This window comes from Felis catus, chromosome E1 (genome assembly GCF_018350175.1).
Source record: "Felis catus isolate Fca126 chromosome E1, F.catus_Fca126_mat1.0, whole genome shotgun sequence".
In the NCBI taxonomy this organism is placed as follows: domain Eukaryota; kingdom Metazoa; phylum Chordata; class Mammalia; order Carnivora; family Felidae; genus Felis; species Felis catus.
This window is the reverse complement of record NC_058381.1, coordinates 43,254,662-43,272,776: the sequence shown is the minus strand read 5'-3', so window position 1 is coordinate 43,272,776 and position 18,115 is coordinate 43,254,662. Positions and strand designations below refer to the sequence as shown.

At 49.7% G+C, this 18,115-nt stretch overlaps 1 long non-coding RNA gene across 1 annotated transcript; it reads right to left on the bottom strand.

The window, feature by feature from the left end:
- Window positions 1-6,682: 6,682 nt before the first annotated feature.
- On the bottom strand, window positions 6,683-18,101 carry LOC123382031. Its single transcript, XR_006589787.1, has 3 exons — window positions 17,267-18,101; window positions 14,481-14,587; window positions 6,683-7,075 (listed from the first exon to the last, which is right to left on the bottom strand). It is a non-coding gene; the product is annotated as an uncharacterized LOC123382031 (long non-coding RNA).
- Window positions 18,102-18,115: the final 14 nt, after the last annotated feature.

Genomic DNA, 18,115 nt, shown 5'->3' with positions numbered 1-18,115 from the left:
AAGTGCATGCCTTCCTCAGGATGCCCTTTGGGGGCTTTTGCACCCTTCCCCACCCAGGGGGTGGAGCCACCTCTACCACCTCTGTCGTAGGCTTTGGGTGAGTTTCATAACCCTCTTTGCCTCAGTCCCTTCCCCTGGAAAACAAGAATGGTAACAGTACCGACCTCGCAGGGTTACTGTTCAGATTAAGACATTGTGGGGTTCCTGGGTGGCTTAGTCAGTTGAGCGTCTGACTTCAGCTCAGGTCACGATCTCACGGTCTGTGAGTTCGAGACCCACGTCAGGCTCTGTGCTGACAGCTCAGAGCCTGGAGCCTGCTTCGGATTGTGTCTCCCTCTCTCTCTGCCCCTCCCCTGCTCATGCTCTGTCTCTGTCTCAAAAATGAATAAAAACATTTTAAAAAATTTTTTAAAAAGACATTAATGTGTCAATTCATGTTAAATGTCATCATCAGCGTTCTCTCACACTTTTTTCTTTTCAACCCCTCTCGCCTCACTAGGTCTCACTTCTTTCATCCACTTGCCCTGCCCTCTGTCCTCTCTGGTTTACCCCTTTACTTCATCCCTTCCAGGTCCTTTCCCGACATCGAGAGAGACACAGGAGACAGAGGCCAGGAGTACACAAGGCCTTGGCCAACGTAGGGTCAACGTGGAGAACGCAGCCACATGAGACAGCAGGGTTCCAAGCTGCCAAGGACCCTCTCTCCCGCTGAGCCCTCTTGGGTCCAAGAGGAAGGGTCCATGGGGTCCTTCATGAAGCTCATTCTCCGCCACCAGCTGAAGGTCCAAAATGCAGGACAAGAGGTAGCTGGGCCACGACGGAAGCTGGCTTTCCATCTGGGTGACTTTGAGCACGAACGAGAAATGGCAGAGGACAGAGCCTGTCATCAAGGCAAAAGCAAGCCCAGGGTAGCCTGTCCATTTGCCGAAATACTTATGGGATACAGAATAAAACAAGAGTTTGGGGCCTGATACATGGGTAGGAGCTCAAGAAATATTTGTGGAATGGATCGATGGCTCCAAGTGGGAGTGGGGAATGGTGTGCTGGAGACAGGAGTCGAAGGCAGATGAGGCCCAGAAGGGGCACCAACAGCCACATCTACCATGCTGAACGCAGACCAAGATGGCAGCTCACGGGGAAACACCAATGGCGAACCCCAAAGGAGCACTTTGCGTGCGCCCCCAGTAGTTCTGTTATCATTACCACTCTTTCACAGGGAAAGAAACTAAAGCATAGAGAAACGGAGAAGCTGGCCTGAGGTTACGTAAACTCAGGCACTCTGGCCTCAGAGGCCATGAGGCCAACCACCGTGTCTCCCGTCTCTCAATTGATTCTGAAAAGGGAATATCCTCAACTTTCAGGTCATACGCTGATTTTTTTCAGACCAAATGTCATGTTTTGGGCTTCCCTCAGGTTTTTTAAGTTCACGTGCTCTGCCTGAGGCTCCCTCAGTGGTCTGATTTTTCTCTTCACGTTGTCACCCGTCCTTCAGCAACATCTCGTTGTCAGCCGTCTTGGTTCAAAATCAAAACCATGTCCGCAGCTAGGAGAGAGGTGGTGGTTCGCACTAGGGCAGAGGTGGTGAAGGTGGAAAGAAACGGTCTGGGGCTCCGTTTGGAGGTAACGATGAGAGAACTTCCTGATAGTTTGGATGTGGGGGTGAGAGTAATAATTACCCTCACCTCACCGCAAATTAAATGATATGATGCACGTGCCGTGAGTGACGTAATGCTTGTGAAATGATCTGATGCACGTAAGAGCCACCAGCTGTCCTCTAAAGCCGAGGAAACAGGCGAGGGGAAAGAGGAGAGCGAGCGATGAAGAGGTTGCAGACTGAACAAGCCCTGAGCTTAATGCCACCCTGCATTGACAGAAGGTTCCAGCTGAAACCCCCGACAGGTGCTCCTGCTGTGGGCGCCTCGTTTCTGGCTATTGCCTGGGCATCGTTGTCATCCGTGCCTCCGTGGCAGACGCTGTGAGGCACCATCCAAATCCCCAGTTATTGGGAAAGCCGCCAGAAGATGCCTTCAGCTGTCAGCCCCCCTTGGGGTCAGCCTCACCCAAGGTCACACCTCCTTCCAGAGGCAGCCAGTATGACTGATCAACACGATGGTGCACAAGGCAGGCCACCCACCCCAATTGGAGCTGCTGCCGAAGGGCCATCCCAGCTCTGAGCGCCCTGTGGGGTTGGCTGAAGCCTTCACTGAGACTGTGTCACATCTCGATTTCTTCTCCCTCTGCCCAGTCTTGCTTCTGTCCCTTCCCTTCCATAGGCATTGACCCCATAGCACTTCTTTTTCTTTTATATAACAAATTTTAAGTTTTTTTCTTTCTTTATTTTGAGAGAAAGAGAGAGAGAGAGAGCACATGCACGCGCAAGTGGGGGAAGGGGGGGAGAGAGAGAGAGAATCCCAAGCAGGCTCCATGCAATAGAGCCTGACGCAGGGCTTGAACCCACAAACTGTGAGATCACGATCTGAGCCGAAACCAAGAGTTGGAAGCTCAACCGACTGAGCCACCCAGGCATCCCGACCCCAAAAGCACTTACAATAAACTTTCTGCACTCGAATCCCCATCTCAGAATCTGCCTCCCGAAGAGTTCAACCTGCAACAATCACTTTTACTCTCAACAGTGTTCCAGCTGGGATATTAAATTATACAGTCACTCCAGCTCTATGAGACCTACCAGGTCCCAGTGCTTGTCACAGCTCATTGTAATTACTTATGTAGTGACGCTGGGCAGGCTTCCAGAGGCAGGCAATGTGTGGAACTCATTCATTCCCAATCATGCAGCCCTGGGCTTGTCACAGCAGGTGCTCAGTAAATATTTGTTGGATGGATGAATTAACCACATTATCTGAGCATTTAGAGACCAAGGCAGGTAGTGGGGGCTTCGGGGAGGAAGCTTCTCTGAATCTCTGAAAGAAAAGTAGCGGCAGGACAGCTGTACCCCGCCCCACCCCCATCCCAATCAACTGCCTTTGCTCTTAGCAACTCCTCCCAATGACATTTCACCCTGACTGTGGGTTTTCACGTTTGCGGCTTCATTCATTCATTAATTCATTCACTCCCTCCTTCATTCATTCGTGTGATACCTGCTGAGCCATCCCTACGTGTCTGGCTCAGTGCAGGATGCTGGGGTCAGTACAACCCAGCCCTCTATCCTCTAGAAGCTCATAAGTGAGAGGGAGGAACAGATGTGTGAATGACGATTCTGATACAGAATACAATCCTACGCCAAGGCTACCCTTGATTTTTATTTTAGCAAGATTTCACTTGCACCAATGTTGGGTGGAGGAAGGAAGTGAATCCTTGGGTTTGTCTGCAACCTCAGGGATAGCTCTGATTCCAATTATACCTTTTCCTAAGAAGCCACACCCATACCCCGCCCTCACTGCTCCTCCCACGCCCTCCTCCTCCCGCTCTGACTGAAATCCATCAGTCCTGCCGCCCAGGCCAGGCTCACAGTGCCCTTCAAGATGACAAACGCCGACTCATAAAAATGGCCGTGGGGTCAGTTGTTCCTGCCTGGATAAGGGTCAGGGTTTGCTTTTTTAAAAAAATATCTTTATTTATTTTTGAGACAGAGCACGAGAGGAGCAGAGAGAGAGAGGGAGACACAGAATCCAAAGCAGGCCCCAGCTGGTGAGCACGAGCCCAACGCGGGGCTCGAACTCACACGAACCGTGAGATCACGACCTGAGCTGAAGTCAGACGCTTAACCGACTGAGCCACCCAGGTGCCCCTACTTTCTGGAAGAAAGCAGGCCTTCTAGAGAGAACAGGCTGTTTGGTTGCCTGCTCCAGACCAGGCAGGCAGAGAGCTTGTCCTGGGTAGAAAGAGAACCCAGCCCATAGACTTGCCCGGGCCTCTTGCACCTTCATGGGTGAGGTTCTCAGGAGACCCAGCTTGGCTCCCAGAGGAATCCTGGAGCCAGTCTGTGGAGCTGACAGTGCCCGGGAGAGCTGTCAGGCCAAGCTACGTCCCCACCCATCCTCTTGCTTCCCATTCAAATCTGCTTTTAGTCAAAGGGGCCGGGGCTGCCTCGGGAAGCTCACACACAAAGCAGAATTCCAGGAACACCAGGCTAGGCAGACTCCTGGCTGTTCTCTCAGTTCCTTTTTACTTCTTAAAGGTCTCTGGTGCCAGAGCTCAGCCCCATGACCTTCCAGGCAGAATCCTGGTTGATTGTCTCTGCGCTGCCCGCCCCCTCCCCCACAATCGCACTTCTCCTCGGTGGCTTCTGAGAATCCTAGAAGGTCACTGCTGGAAAGGACCGTTATAGATAGCGAAAGAGGAAGCTGATGGGCTCCAGCCCGGAGAGATGGCCTCCTGCACCTGCCAGGCAGAATTTCTTCAGGGTCCCCAGCCTCTGGAAATGCAGCCATGAATCAGGAGCCAGCGGTGTGGGGCACTGGAATAAGAGAAGTTCACTCTTGCGTGCCTGACCCTTTCCAGAGGTGATGAAATAAAAAAAGATTTAACTGTTCTAGGAAGGGGGTGTGTGTGTGCCTGTACAGATAACATACAAAACCCAGACTCTGAAGGGAAAAGGCAGAAAGCTCCCCATCCCACCCCCAGCAGCACTGGGGGGGGGGGGGTTGATGCTGAATTCTCTAGAAGGATGAAGACTCCTAAACTGAGTGTCAAGTGATGGGGAGATTGAGAAGTGACTCCAGGCAGAAGTGGGTGATCGGAACTGCTTTGGAGAATTCAGGAGGCGATTTTTCTTAGCCCGTGATCTGGCCTGTGATTATGACGATGCCAGAAGCTTGGGTATATAAGTGCACTACAGCCCCCTTCCTTCCTTCCCTCTCTCCCTGGCGCCACAGAGCAGAACTCTGGGTAGGATGGACTGTAGCCTGCCTTCGTGCAAAGTGTCTATGCACTTACTTATTCATTCCATTCTTCAGCAAAGGTTTTCAAGCACCCGTTTCAAACCCCAAGGAGACAAGCTGGGCGTGGGGTCTGCCCTCATGGAGCATACAGTCCAATGGGGACAACTGAACCATGCCACAATCGGGGCACCCGGCTGGCTCAGTTGGAAGACCATGCGACTCTGGATCTCGGGGTTGTGAGTTCGAGCCCCACATTGGGTGTAGAGATTACTAGAAACAATAAATAAACTTCAAAAATAAATAAACACACAAACAATCATCGTGTGGGATAAAGTGCTGTGTGGGCAGGAAAAAAGAATGCTGAGGAAGCACAGATGACGGACCTGGGGGTACGACCTGAGAGTGAGAGAAGGTGAAGTCTAACCCAACGTCAGGGATGATGATGGGTTGTGGGTGTTAGACAATACCTCAGGCCCAGAAAGGCTCATTTTCCCAAAAATCACACCTCCAGTAAGTGACAATCACCAACACAATCCCATCCCTAGAAACTGACTTGTTTTGAATCCTGACTTTGCTGCTTTCTCACTCAGTGCCCTCCAGTCAGTTACTTTACTTCTCTGTGCCTCAGTTTCTTCATCTGTAACATCAAGCTAATGAGAAACCTGCCTCATTGGGCTGCTTGGAAAAATGAAATGCCTTAGGACATCAATTCTCAAAGTGTGGTCCAGGGACACCTGGAAGGCCCCAGGACTCTTTCTGGGGGGGTCCAACAGGCCAAAGCTAGTTTCATAGCATTAGTGAGACTTATTTCCCTTTATTGCTCTGCAATGTTTCCCAGAGACCACACGATGTGTGACATCATAATGGATTAAATGCAGATGTATGAACTCAGCTATCTTTGATTAAACTAGACATTTTTAAAAATATTTTTTAGGGCACCTGGGTGGCGCAGTCGGTTAAGTGTCTGACTTCAGCCAGGTCACGATCTCGCGGTCCGGGAGTTCGAGCCCCGCGTCAGGCTCTGGGCTGATGGCTCGGAGCCTGGAGCCTGTTTCCGATTCTGTGTCTCCCTCTCTCTCTGCCCCTCCCCAGTTCATGCTCTGTCTCTCTCTGTCCCAAAAATAAATAAAAACGTTGAAAAAAATTAAAAAAAAAATTTTTTTAGGGGAGCCTGGGTAGCTCAGTCGGTTGAGCATCCGACTTCAGCTCGGGTCATGATCTCACAGTCCATTAGTTTGAGCCCCGCGTCAGGCTCTGTGATGACAGCTTAGAGCCTGGAGCCCGCTTCAGATTCTGTGTTTCCTCCTCTCTCTGCCCCTCCCCTGCTCATGCTCTCTCTCTCTCTCTCTCTCTCTGTCTCAAAAATAAATTTAAAAATTTTTTTTAAATTAAAAAAATAAATAAAATGGTAAATATCATTTAAAAAATATTTTTTAAATGTCCATTCATTTATTTATTTATTTAGAGAGGCAGGCAGAGAGAGGGAGAGAGAATCCCAAACAGTCTCTGTGCTGTCAGTACAGAGCCTGACATGGGGCTCGAACTCACAAACCATGAGATCATGACCTGAGCTGAAATCAAGAGTCACGCTTAACTGACTGAGCCATTCAGGCACCCCTGATTAAACTAGACCTTAAAGGGAATGGCAAAAATATAAAAAAGCAAGGTCACTTTTCTCAAAAAGGATTTTTTTATTTGGGGAAAATAACCGTTTTTTTTTTTTTTAATTTTTTTTTCAACGTTTATTTATTTTTGGGACAGAGAGAGACAGAGCATGAACGGGGGAGGGGCAGAGAGAGAGGGAGACACAGATTCAGAAACAGGCTCCAGGCTCCGAGCCATCAGCCCAGAGCCTGATGCGGGGCTCGAACTCACGGACCGCAAGATCGTGACCTGGCTGAAGTCGGACGCTTAACCAACTGCGCCACCCAGGCGCCCCGAAAATAACCGTTTTTGCACGAAGAATGTTATCTGTATTGACATGTAATGGGTTTGTTATTAGTATTTTTAACAAATGCATATTTTGAAATTTCCTCAGTTTTCACTTCAAACACCTTAAATATTGATAAATGTTCCAGCAGTGTGCCCAAGTCAGCTTGCCTGGCTTGAGAGAGCGCCTCTGCAAATGTTTTCCCATTTGACGTTCAGTGATGGTAGGCTGGGGTCTTCAAACTGGCCACAGTAGAAGTCTTTTCACCACGGGAATTGGCGAATGCGACAAATCAGGAGTTTTCCCCCTGTAGAAGCAAGTTGTTAAACATCACATCGCCAGATATAATCCACAGAAACAAAAGCTCTTTGCGGAGGGTTCGGGGGGAGGGGTCCTAAAAATTTTTTAAGAGTGTGCCCAAAAGTTTGAGAACCACTGAGCTAGCACTTATAAAATGTGTGAATCAGGCGTGCTGAGTGGCTCAGTCAGTGAAGCATCTGACTTCGGCTCAGGTCATGATCTCACGGCTCATGAGTTCGAGCCCCACACTGGGCTCTGTGCTGGCAGCTCAGAGCCTGGAGCCTGCTTCCGATTCTGTCTCCCTCTCTCTCTGCCCCTCCTCCGCCCACGCTCTGTCTCTCTCTCAAAAATAAATAAACGTGAAAAAAGAAATTTTTCTTAACGTGTAAATCAGTGCCTCCTACCTGGTACATCCTCAGTAAATAATTGTCAGCAGTCAGTCTCCCCCAGATTTCAAAGCTCAAGGATTTGACCATTAATAGACGACTTCACTTTTCGTTTCTCAGTTTCCAGGATCCTAGATGCCCCTTCATTGCCTACAGCTCTGCAGCTCTGCTTGGCCCCATCCCCCCCCCCTCCCCACCTCACCTCTCCATTAGCTCTGGTCCCTCTCATCTCCCAGCACAGAGATTGTCTGCCACAGGGCCTCGAGGCATCGCCCACCCCCTGACCACAGCTGACAACCGCTGGCAGAAACTTACTACCACCTACTCGGCATAAAGGGCACATTTGTGAAATGCACTCTTGTTCACACCTGCAATCACCGAGCTAATTGTGTCTCGAGCTAACAAGCTTGTGGGCGGTTACAGACCCATCGGTGGTTGTGGAATTGTTCAGAAGCTTCTGGCTTTGAAATCTCCTCAAAGGCCTCCTTTGGGTTTGGTTGCTGTATCTTGGTATATTTTAAGAGAATTATGGAGCAAGCCTCAACCAGATTATGGATATCGGACTAAGTGTAGTGTGTGAACACCCCGGCAGAGGCATCTCCAAATAGCTCCAGCGCCAGCAATGACAAAGAGGCCCCAGGCACCTGGGGAATTCGAATGAAAGAGATTTTCCGAGAGCTCGAAAATTGCTACCGGTTCATTACAGCACCACGCGCGTGTGTGCGTGCACACACACACCCTGTTACGACCAGACCAGAAACTCTGTGAAATCTAAGCAAATAATACATGATAAATAAATAAGTTTGCCTAGGAAGAAACATGGAGGCAGGACCATTTCAACACCAAAGACCAGTAAGGATACAAAAATAAACATCAATAAACATTACATCTTTACAGCGTAAAGAGCCTCGTCTTGTCCCTTTGTTTCGTTTGCATCAGGGATTTCCTCACCTCCGTCATTTGAATATCACCTTCGTGGGATTTCTTCCCACCTCTGAATTCCACCCATGTTATTATTTACTTAACATTCTTCTCTAAACTGACTCATCTTTCTTTTTAAACTTAGATTATTTTGAAAGGAGCCTTCGTATTTTGACGATAGATGGAAAAATCAGTACCATTTGCTATGTAAAATAAATCCAATAAAAACCAAACAGGATTGGGGCACCTGGGTGGCTCGGTCGGTTAAGCGTCCGACTCTTGATTTCGGCTCAGGTCAAAATCTCGAAGTTCATGAGTTCAAGACCCCACGTGGGGCTCTGTGCTGCCAGCGCGAAGCCTGCTTGGGATTCTCTCTCTCCTCTCTCTCTCTCTCTCTGCTCCTCCCCTGCTGGCGTGCGCTCTCTCAAAATAAATAAATAAACATTAAAAAAAAAAAAACCCACAAAACACGGTTGTTAAACTCCAGCTAGGCTCTGTGGTCTGACAAAAACTCTGATCCTTAGACCAATACTCGGTCTTAAAAAGATCAGCAGGTGTTAGAAAAAGGTATTAAAGACGTACTGGCACCAAAGTGAGACTTTCTTCTTGACTTAATTAGAAGGATTGGCAGAAAGTGGGACCCCTTCTAGGGATTTAATCCTATGTCTATTCTCCACGACAGCATGGCAGCTCTATGATGCAAGGACCCAGGGTCTTTGCGTTCAGTGCTCTTTTCCTGGTGCGTAGAGCTGGCCGGGCGTATGCTATGGGGTCAATAAATATTCATTTAATGCATGGATTAATTAACATGCAAAATGAAATAAGTATAGGGCAACATTTCTTGTAATAGGAAATGGTTGGAAACAGGTAAGTCCATCAATGGGGACCAAGTAAATTACATACCAGCACACAATGGGATAGGATGCACTCTTTACTACATGGAACTCACTGATATGTACAGTGAAATAAGCAAGGTACACACACAGCAGTCGTGTAGAGCATGCCTCCATTAATTTTTTTAAAAGAAGCTATATGAATGTGTGTGTTTGTAGATGCACGACACATGTCTGGAAAAATATACAAGAAACTGGTAAGAATGGTTGTTTCAAAAAAAGGAAAACTTCTGGCCAGAGATGGGTCCAGCATACTCTTGAAATCTGTACAGGGGCGCCTGGGTGGCTCAGTCGGTTGAGCATCCGACTTCAGCTCAGGTCATGATCCCATGGTTCGTGGGTTTGAGCCCCACGTCAGGCTCTGCGCTGACAGCTCAGAGCCTGGAGCCTGCTTCGGATTCCGTGTCTCCCTCCTTCTCTCTGCCCCTCCCCTGCTCGCGCTCTGTCTCTGTCTCTCAAAAATAAATAGACATTAACCCAGTGCTTTAAAAAAAAAATTTGTACCAAGTGCACACATCTCACATCGACTCTTCAAGGAATAGACAAATCAAAACAAGACTTGGGAAGAGAACAGCTTTCTCAGCATGACATCAATGCTACTTAGGGCTCTGGCCCACCACACGCAGTCTGGTGCACCACCGGGGGACCAAGCCCCCCTTTGGGAAACCGTGGTTTATAGGAGAGCTCCGCGAGAACGGCACGGATTTGTGAAAGCACTCTCCTCTCTGCCATGTGCTCTAATCTCTGAATCTTAACGCCTGGGTTTTCCCTCTACCTCATCTGAGCATCTTTTATCTTAATTGGGTGAAACACATCTTGGTCCTGATTGGCCTATCAGCAGCAGAATCACATAGGCCCTCACTGAAATTTCTGGCATTCTCTCCAGCCCATTCAGTCACTTATCTCCTTCCATGGCTTTTGCCCAGGAGAGGTTCCCTTTCTCAGCAAGTAGGAGTGGCACTCCAACTGACCTGGGTCACAGACCCGCCTGTCTCTACTGTTTCTACATGTTACACAATCCCTCAGAAGCACAAGCTTATCACACAGAAAGGCTTTTGACAGAGTGGGATTTCATTCCCGGGCCATTTCTCCCTATTGAGAATTCTCAAGATGGATAAATGTTACAAATCTCCACGAACAAGTCGGTATTGCAGGTAGCAGAAACTCAGCTGGAGTGGCTTCACCATGTAGCAGGAGCTGGAGGACCACAGTCCCTAGCAGGTGGGCAGTCCCCGGTTGTACCACGGTTCCAACGAGGCCATCGGGGACTTAGCCCATCTCACTTTCTCCTCTGCCGTCAGAGACTGAGGTTTTCATTCTTAGGCTCCAACACCGGCTGCTACATCTCCCGGCAGTGGGTCCACATCCCAGACGGAAGAGGGTCATAAGGCAAAGGACAAAAGGCTTTTGGGAATGTGCCAGCTGGACTGGCCCGTTTTTAGCAAATTTTCCCAGAAGCCCCATCCAGAGATCTGCATGTACACCTCACCGGCCAGAACTGTGTCACATGGCCACCTGCAAGGGAGACTTTAAAACCGAGCAGGTCGCCACTATGAGCAAAATGAGAATTCCAATCTTAAGAAAGAGTAGGCAGGATAACCCACGAGCAAAAGCCATTATTTTAAACTATTATTATACTAGCTATTAAAGTATGGATAGCTTATCCACCCTTGTAGACAAAGGGAAGGCAGAGAGGATGTATTTTATCCTTTTTGTTTTTTCTGCACTTTTAGCATGGAGTTGAAATTGATTGTGGGACACATTTTGGGGAATGGGGGTGGGGGTGGGGGAGTGAGGTTAGATACCTAAAATGGAACCTGGGAAGCCACTAGAAACGGGCTCCTGGAGTGGTTGACAATAAGGAGCCACGGATCAAGGTTCTTGATCTGAGGAATGGTTTTGAGCCAATTCAGTTCAACACACATTTACTGAATACCAACTCACCAGTTGGCATTATAGGCTGTCTTCAAGGCACTTACTGTCTGTTAAGGAGATGAGGCAGGCAATCACCTACGAAGTGTGATCTTAGAGAGGAAGCATTTCATCAGGGCCTTGGGGGATGGGTGTGATTTGGCAGGCGGAACCAGCGGGGTGCATTTCAGTCTGCAGCACCGCGCCCCCCCCCCCACATGCACCACACACGGGGTGGGTTGGGCAATGGTTGGTAGAACAGAAGGGTGTCTGCAAGGAAGTTGTAAAAAGTAACAGCAAATACTAAGGTGGGGCTGGGCTGTGAGGACCTTGAGAGCCAGATAGTAAGCTTGTACTTTATCAGTAGGCAATGGGGAGCCACTGAGAGTTTTGAGCAAGGCAGTGACAGGACAGAGTAGGAAGGATTGGAATGACAATGATAGGAAGCAAGAGGGGTGGTGAGACGTCACCAGGGCACTGGCAGAAAGGGGGGACAAAGGGAGGCCACAGACACAGTGGGGGGGGACACAGTGGGCATTATGGAGACAGAGTCGACACAGCTTGGGGGGAGCTGGCAAGAGGAGGTGATGGAGGTTCCCGGGGTGGAAGGTGATGTCATTAACAGGGAGAGATGGGTGAGGAACAGGTTTGGGGCACTGTGTAGACAGAGCTGGAGATGCCAGGTGGCTAGAAGTGGAAATGTTTGACAGGCCCCTGGAAATTCCAGTTGGAAACTCAAGATCGAGGTCAGAGAGGAAGGTGTTAATTTGGAAAACAATAACCAAGAAGGACAACTAAGGGAGCCAGAAGCACCTCGGATACATTCTGTCCCAAGCTGACACACCTGTTCCTCCCAGAACCTCCCTCCTGCCTTTGCACGTTATTCCTTCGGCCAGAATACTCTTCCCACCTCATTCACCTGGCTTGCTGCTAGTGTACTTGGCAGCAATCTGTTCAAGCATCACCTCCTCCAGGAAGCCTTCTTTGATCTCTTCTATGTGTTCTTATCTTACCCAGGGCTTCCTTCTACCCTCCACACTGTATGGCATCCCTCACTTAGTAATAAGCATTTAAGTTTCCTGCATGTCTTCTCATGGCTTGCTAGCTCATTTCTTTTTAGTGCTGAATAATATTTCATTGTCTGGATATATCACGATGTATTTATTTATTACTATGGAGACAGTACAAAGATCAGTGGTTGCCAGGGTTGAGACAGAAGAGAGGAATGAAGAGACAGAACTCAGTGGATTTTTAGGGCAGTGAAAATACTCTATATGATGCCATCATGATAGATATTTGTCATTACACATTTTCCAAACCCATAGAATATACAGCCGCAAGAATGAACTAGGGTTCATCTACACTGACCCCCTAATATCCATATTAGGATATGAACTATGGACTTTGGGTGATTAGGGGGTCAGTGTAGGTTCATTGGTTGGTTGGTAAGTTATTTAAAAAACACCACTCTGTGGGGGCGGGTGCCTGGATGGCTCTGTTGGTTAAGTATCCAACTCTTGGTTTCAGCTCAGGTCATGATCGCACGGTTTCATGAGTTCAAACCCTACATCGGGCTCTGCACCGGCAGCATGGGGCCTACTTGGGATTCTCTCTCCCTCTTTCTCTGCCCCTCCCCTACTTGTACCGTCTCTGTCTTTCTCAAAATAAATAAGAAACTTAAAATAAATTTTTTTAATAAAAATAAAAAACACCACTCTGGTGGGGGGTGTTGAGACTGTGGGAGGCTGTGCATGGGTGGGAATGGGGATACATATGGGAAATCTGCACCTTCCACTCAATCTTGCTATAAACCTAAAACAGCTCTTAAAAATCTTAAGTCTTTGGGGTGCCTGGGTGGATCAGTCAGTTGAGTGTCCGACTCTTGATTTTGGCTCAGGTTGTGATCCCAGGGTCATGAGATCAAGCCCCACATCAGACTCCGCACTGAGCACGGAGCCTGCTTGGGATTCTCTCTCTCTCTCCCTCTGCCCCTCTCCCCTGCTCATGCTCACTTGCTCTCTCAAAAAAAAAAAAAAAAAAAAAAGTTATGCCTTTTTTAAAAAAATGCCCGTGATGGCTGGTAATATTTTCCCTCTCCCTTCTCTTCACCTTTCAGGTCTCAGCTTAGTTTCAGGTCTCAGCTTAGCTCTGCACTGGTGAATGATCCCTGCAGTCTCCCAGGCTGATGAGAGGCTCTGGCAGAAGACCAGAGAGTGGAAGATAGAAGGAAAGGAGACTCTTCATCCCTCTTGGTCTGGAGTAACGTCTACAGAAGGAGTTGTGTCTCTTCTCTGGTTCCCACTTGTTCCAAGAGACCCTGGCCCCCAGCCCCTGATTGCACTGCTTCCCCCCTCAAGAACCTCCAGCCCAGGAGTAGCAGTGGATTCCTGAATATCTGGCCATCTCCTCCTGGGCTTCTCAGCAATTCCATCCTTTACGTAACCAATTCCTTGCATGTTTAAAAACTCAGAGTGAGTGCTGCCTGCCTACTTGGGCCCTGCCTGACACAATCTATTCTATGCTCCCTTTTGTTGCCTTCATCACCTGGAATGACTTAGTCACTTGTTCAAGGTCTGCCCACCCACTAGACTGGAAGGTCCTTAAGGGCAGGAAGAGGTCTAGAGGTTCTGCATTCCCTAGGACCTGGCCCGGCAGGTGCACGGAGCACCACATTTGTGGTGGCTGCAGATGAGAGCTGAGATGAGGTCATCCGACAAGGGGGCAATTAGGGTATCCATGGAGAGAGGGGGTGGTGGGCAGACACCAGACTACAGGGGAACCTACAAGTGGGAGATGAAACGGATATCCAGCGTACCAAGAAGTTCGGGAGTTGGGAGGGGAAAGAAGGTTTGGCCAACAGTGTAGGGGAAAGCCAGGATGGGAGAAGGGGTTTTTATTATTATTTGTCTGTTTTTAGGCTGGGGAGACTTGATCACGTTTGGAGAGAGGAAGAAGATAAAGGGGAGGAGTTCAAGGGCAGGAGAAGCTGGGACATGGAGTTGGAACACGTAACCACAATGGTCCCTCAGGAGGACTGAAGCCACCAGGAAGGTTGAGGCTGGTAAGGAGAGGGGACTGGAGGCAGGGAGGTGAGTTAGGAGGGGCTAACCAGTCAGGAAGTAAGAAGAATTTGAGTCAAGCCTTAACCCAGGGCTCCCTACGAGGGCTCCCAAGTTGGGAAGGGCATCAGAAAGGACGTCCAGGACCTGCTCTTGATAAGGTCATTTTTGCTCAGTGCCCCACAGAGACTCCCGGCCAGTCAGCTCCATCCTTTGCAGAGATGGGCACCTCTTCTCCTTACCCATGTCACCGTGGCTCCTCCTCTTCTCCAATAGGTCTATGGTTCGCCATGCCCCCGTCCATCTCCCCTGTGGTGGGAATTGGTGGAAGATGATCAGGGTCCAGGATCTGCATGCAATAGTGTACTGATAAGTGTTTAATGACCCGCTCGGGGGTAGGTAGCCCTGGCTTATCCCGTTTGCCAATTTCCACAGTGTAAACACTCTCATCTTCTCCAATATTAAGCTACCAACATGAGGTCACTGAAGGCGGAGTAACAAACCACTGCCTGCCTCCATTCCCTCTCCTGCCTCCCCAGCCCCCCCCCCCCCCAAACCATCAGACTAGGTGGCAGCAATGTCAGGTCCAAGCCAGGGAGGGCGGTGACAGCACCATGGCTGTGGCCCCCGTCAGGCTCCGATGGGGAAAGTAAAACCGCCTCTTCTCTGGGAACGTTCACCCCCAGCCCCTAGTCATCTCTGATCTCAGCCTCACATCTGAGTTCTTCGCAAGTACAACTTCAGGATCTCACAGGAATTTGGGGCCTGAGATCCACAGACACTCAGATGATTCACTAGCCACTTTCTCACTAGACATGACTGGACACCGTGAACTGTGCTGACTAAGGAAATAGAAACCGGAACATAATTTCCTTCATTCCAAAGCAAACAGAAGAGGCAAAATGATCAAAGGAGCTTCGAGCAGTGTCTCACCGATGCACACAAGTCACTTACTCTTCTACAGAACTGATGGGCAAATCGCTCCTTGAAGCCCAAAGGCTTTTGGCAGAGTCCTGCATGCAGGAGGACAGGGGCCTTGGGGCCGCACCTGGTTTGAACCCCAGCTCTTCTGTTATAGCAGAGTGACCTTGGGCAAGTCACTTCTCTCTGAGCTTCGGTTTGCTCATCGGTAAAAGAGGGTTGTTGATAATAGTACCTACTCTATGGGGTTAACTGGAGGGGGGCGGTGCAATTCTGCTTCCTTGGGGACATGTGGCAATGTCTGGAGACATTTTTTGTTGTCACAACTGGATGTAGGGGGGTGGTGAACAGAGGTGAACAGAGGTGCTCATTAACATCCTACGACGCGCATGAGAGCCCTCCACGACAAAAAAGTGATCCAACACAACCCCAAACGTCAATAGCGCCAGGTTGAGAAAGCCCACACTAGAGTGAATATTCAGGGAGGTCACCCCACGAGGCACTTAGAAGCGTCTGGTGACGTTTTTGCAAGGCCTTAAAAAAACAGAAGTCGCTATTCTTTTTGGAAGAGCACAGTTTACCCCTTTTCCAGACCTGAACCATTGGAGTAGGATGTGGAAATCCTTGAGTGCTGAGAGCCTGGCTCCCTGCTCCAGGTGTGAGTCACCCTGTAAATGTCTATTTCTTTTACTGAAAGCAGAGCTGGGGCTGCCCAAGTGACTCAAGGCTAGAAGGCTTTCCAGGTTGTTGTGACTTAACTGGCTGGGCTGGGAGGAAATAATTTTACCCTGAAGCTCTCCTTCCAAGACATGTAGGCATCTCAAGACTCAGAGATTCCGAGGCGCTCACTTGAGTGGGTATTGTGTTGTTCCTCACTTCACAGCCCCCCCGGACACAGCGGGGCTTGGAAAGGCCTGAGAAAGGTGGCCGAAACCACGAAGCCCTGCTTGTCCCAAATGCCCTCCTCACTGGTCTGTAGCAGTTTGTTCCTCGCTGCAACCTGATGTGAATTTCCTTTATGGGAGTTGCAACTTGGGGTCAAGCCGTCACTTTCTCCCACTAACGCACACTAGGGTTAGTGGATCGATTCTAAGACAGATCATCTTGACGGGGTGGGTAGGTACATGCAGGGGACCCCAAACCGAAGAAGTGTCAAGGCCAGGTGGGCAAAGTATGTGGGCATTGGGTGTCTTAAAGCAACGATGGCAAGCCAGGGAGCGTCTGCAGACTCTGGGCCTGTGCCCACGTCTTTCCTGAGAAGTGGTGTGCCCAGAGGCAAATAGGTGGTGGGAGGGGCAAGATACCAAGGTGTAAACCACCAACTGGCCACGCTCTGCCTCTCCCAGAGCGACTGAAATGAAAAACCCTGGGGTTGGAAGGAATTTTAGGGGCCCCCAGCTTCTCTCTTCCCCGCCATCTCCCAAGCTGGCCAGTGGCAGAACCAATTATACAGCAGACGGTGTCCAGCTCCAAAGCATGGGCATTACTGAGGACCACAACTTCAAATGCTTCAGGGGCGACAAGGATGACTGACATAAGCTAAGTGGCTGGGTGTAAGACAACACAGGCAGAGGCTGTGAGGAACTGCAGGCTCTGCTCTAAGGCATTTACATTTAACAAAACAAAACAAAGCATTCCGCCAGCCAAACAAAACATATCTGTGGCCTGAGTGAGTGGGTGAGGCCCTTAGGTTGCGAGTTTTTGACCCCTGGCCTCGGGTAACCCCCAACAACACGGACCTCCAAAAATAGGCTTTGAGCTACCACAGACCGCCTCAAAACAACAGCTCCTGGGGTCTTTGTTCTAACACTTCCAGAGATGGCATGATCCTTGCTTCCTCAGATTGGGCCTGCCTAATCCCACCACTGGATTGTTACCAGACCTGCCTGCTGTGGACCACTGAAGGAGGTGGGGTGCCCGGATAGGGGTGGATCTTTTATTTTGCAAACTTTTTTTTTAAGTTTGTAATTTTTTATTACAAATAAAATACAAGCTCACAGTGGAAACACTGGAAAACACAGATAGGCAAAGTTTAGAAAAGAAAAAAAATACCCCTACCTCCCTAACCACTCCCCACTCCCCATTCAGAAAGAAGCACTGTTGACACCTTGGAGCATATTCAGATTCCAGGTCCTTTTCCTGCACAGGTAACGTTCCAGTCTTCTCTCTGGCTCTGTAACCTGTAAACCCAGCGAGGAGATGCTTCGCGCAGCGCTCTCACCACGCTGCTCCCTGGCTGTAGAAAGGGGTTGCACCACTCCATCAGCAAGCTCTCCTCAGGCCTGGATTTCAACACGTCCTGGATCCAGATCCAGGCCTGGATCTGACCCTTGAAGGGCCTAGGCTCCCCAATCTTCTCAAGGTAAGGCATCAGAACCTGTCTTACTCGTCCTCAGGGAGTCTACAGCGCGGGGCACACAGTAAGTGCTCAATAAAAGTGTTTCTACTCCTCCCCGCTCCCCCGCCCAACCACCACGCCGAGGCTAATTGCAAAGAGGAAGCAGAACCAGACCCAGGAGCATGAGCGCCTCGTCGTCTCCAAGGTAACCTTAGTCCGAGGCCTAGGGGGCCCACGCATGCGCACACTCGCCCTTCCGACCCGTAACGTCCAGAAGCACGCAACCCGTAAAAAGACTGCCAGAAGCCCAGCGCGCATGTGCGGTTGCACCAACACCCCGGCCGCCTCCGCCTTCTGTCAATCTGTCCGCCTGGCAATCTCGGCTCTATAAACACTGTCCGGAAATAGTGCCCATTTCTGGAAACAAGGCCTTGTTAGCCAATCGTTGCTAGGGGGCCGTATGACGGGGCGAGACGTCTCATTGGTTAGACTGGAGGAATGGGCGGGGCCAAAGGCGGAGGTGCGGCCAAAGCAAGGAGGCGCGAAGCAGGACAAATCTGCAGCCGCCGGGGGAGGCGTGGCCCCGGGGGCGGCCTGGAAGGCGGTGGAGGGGGGGGA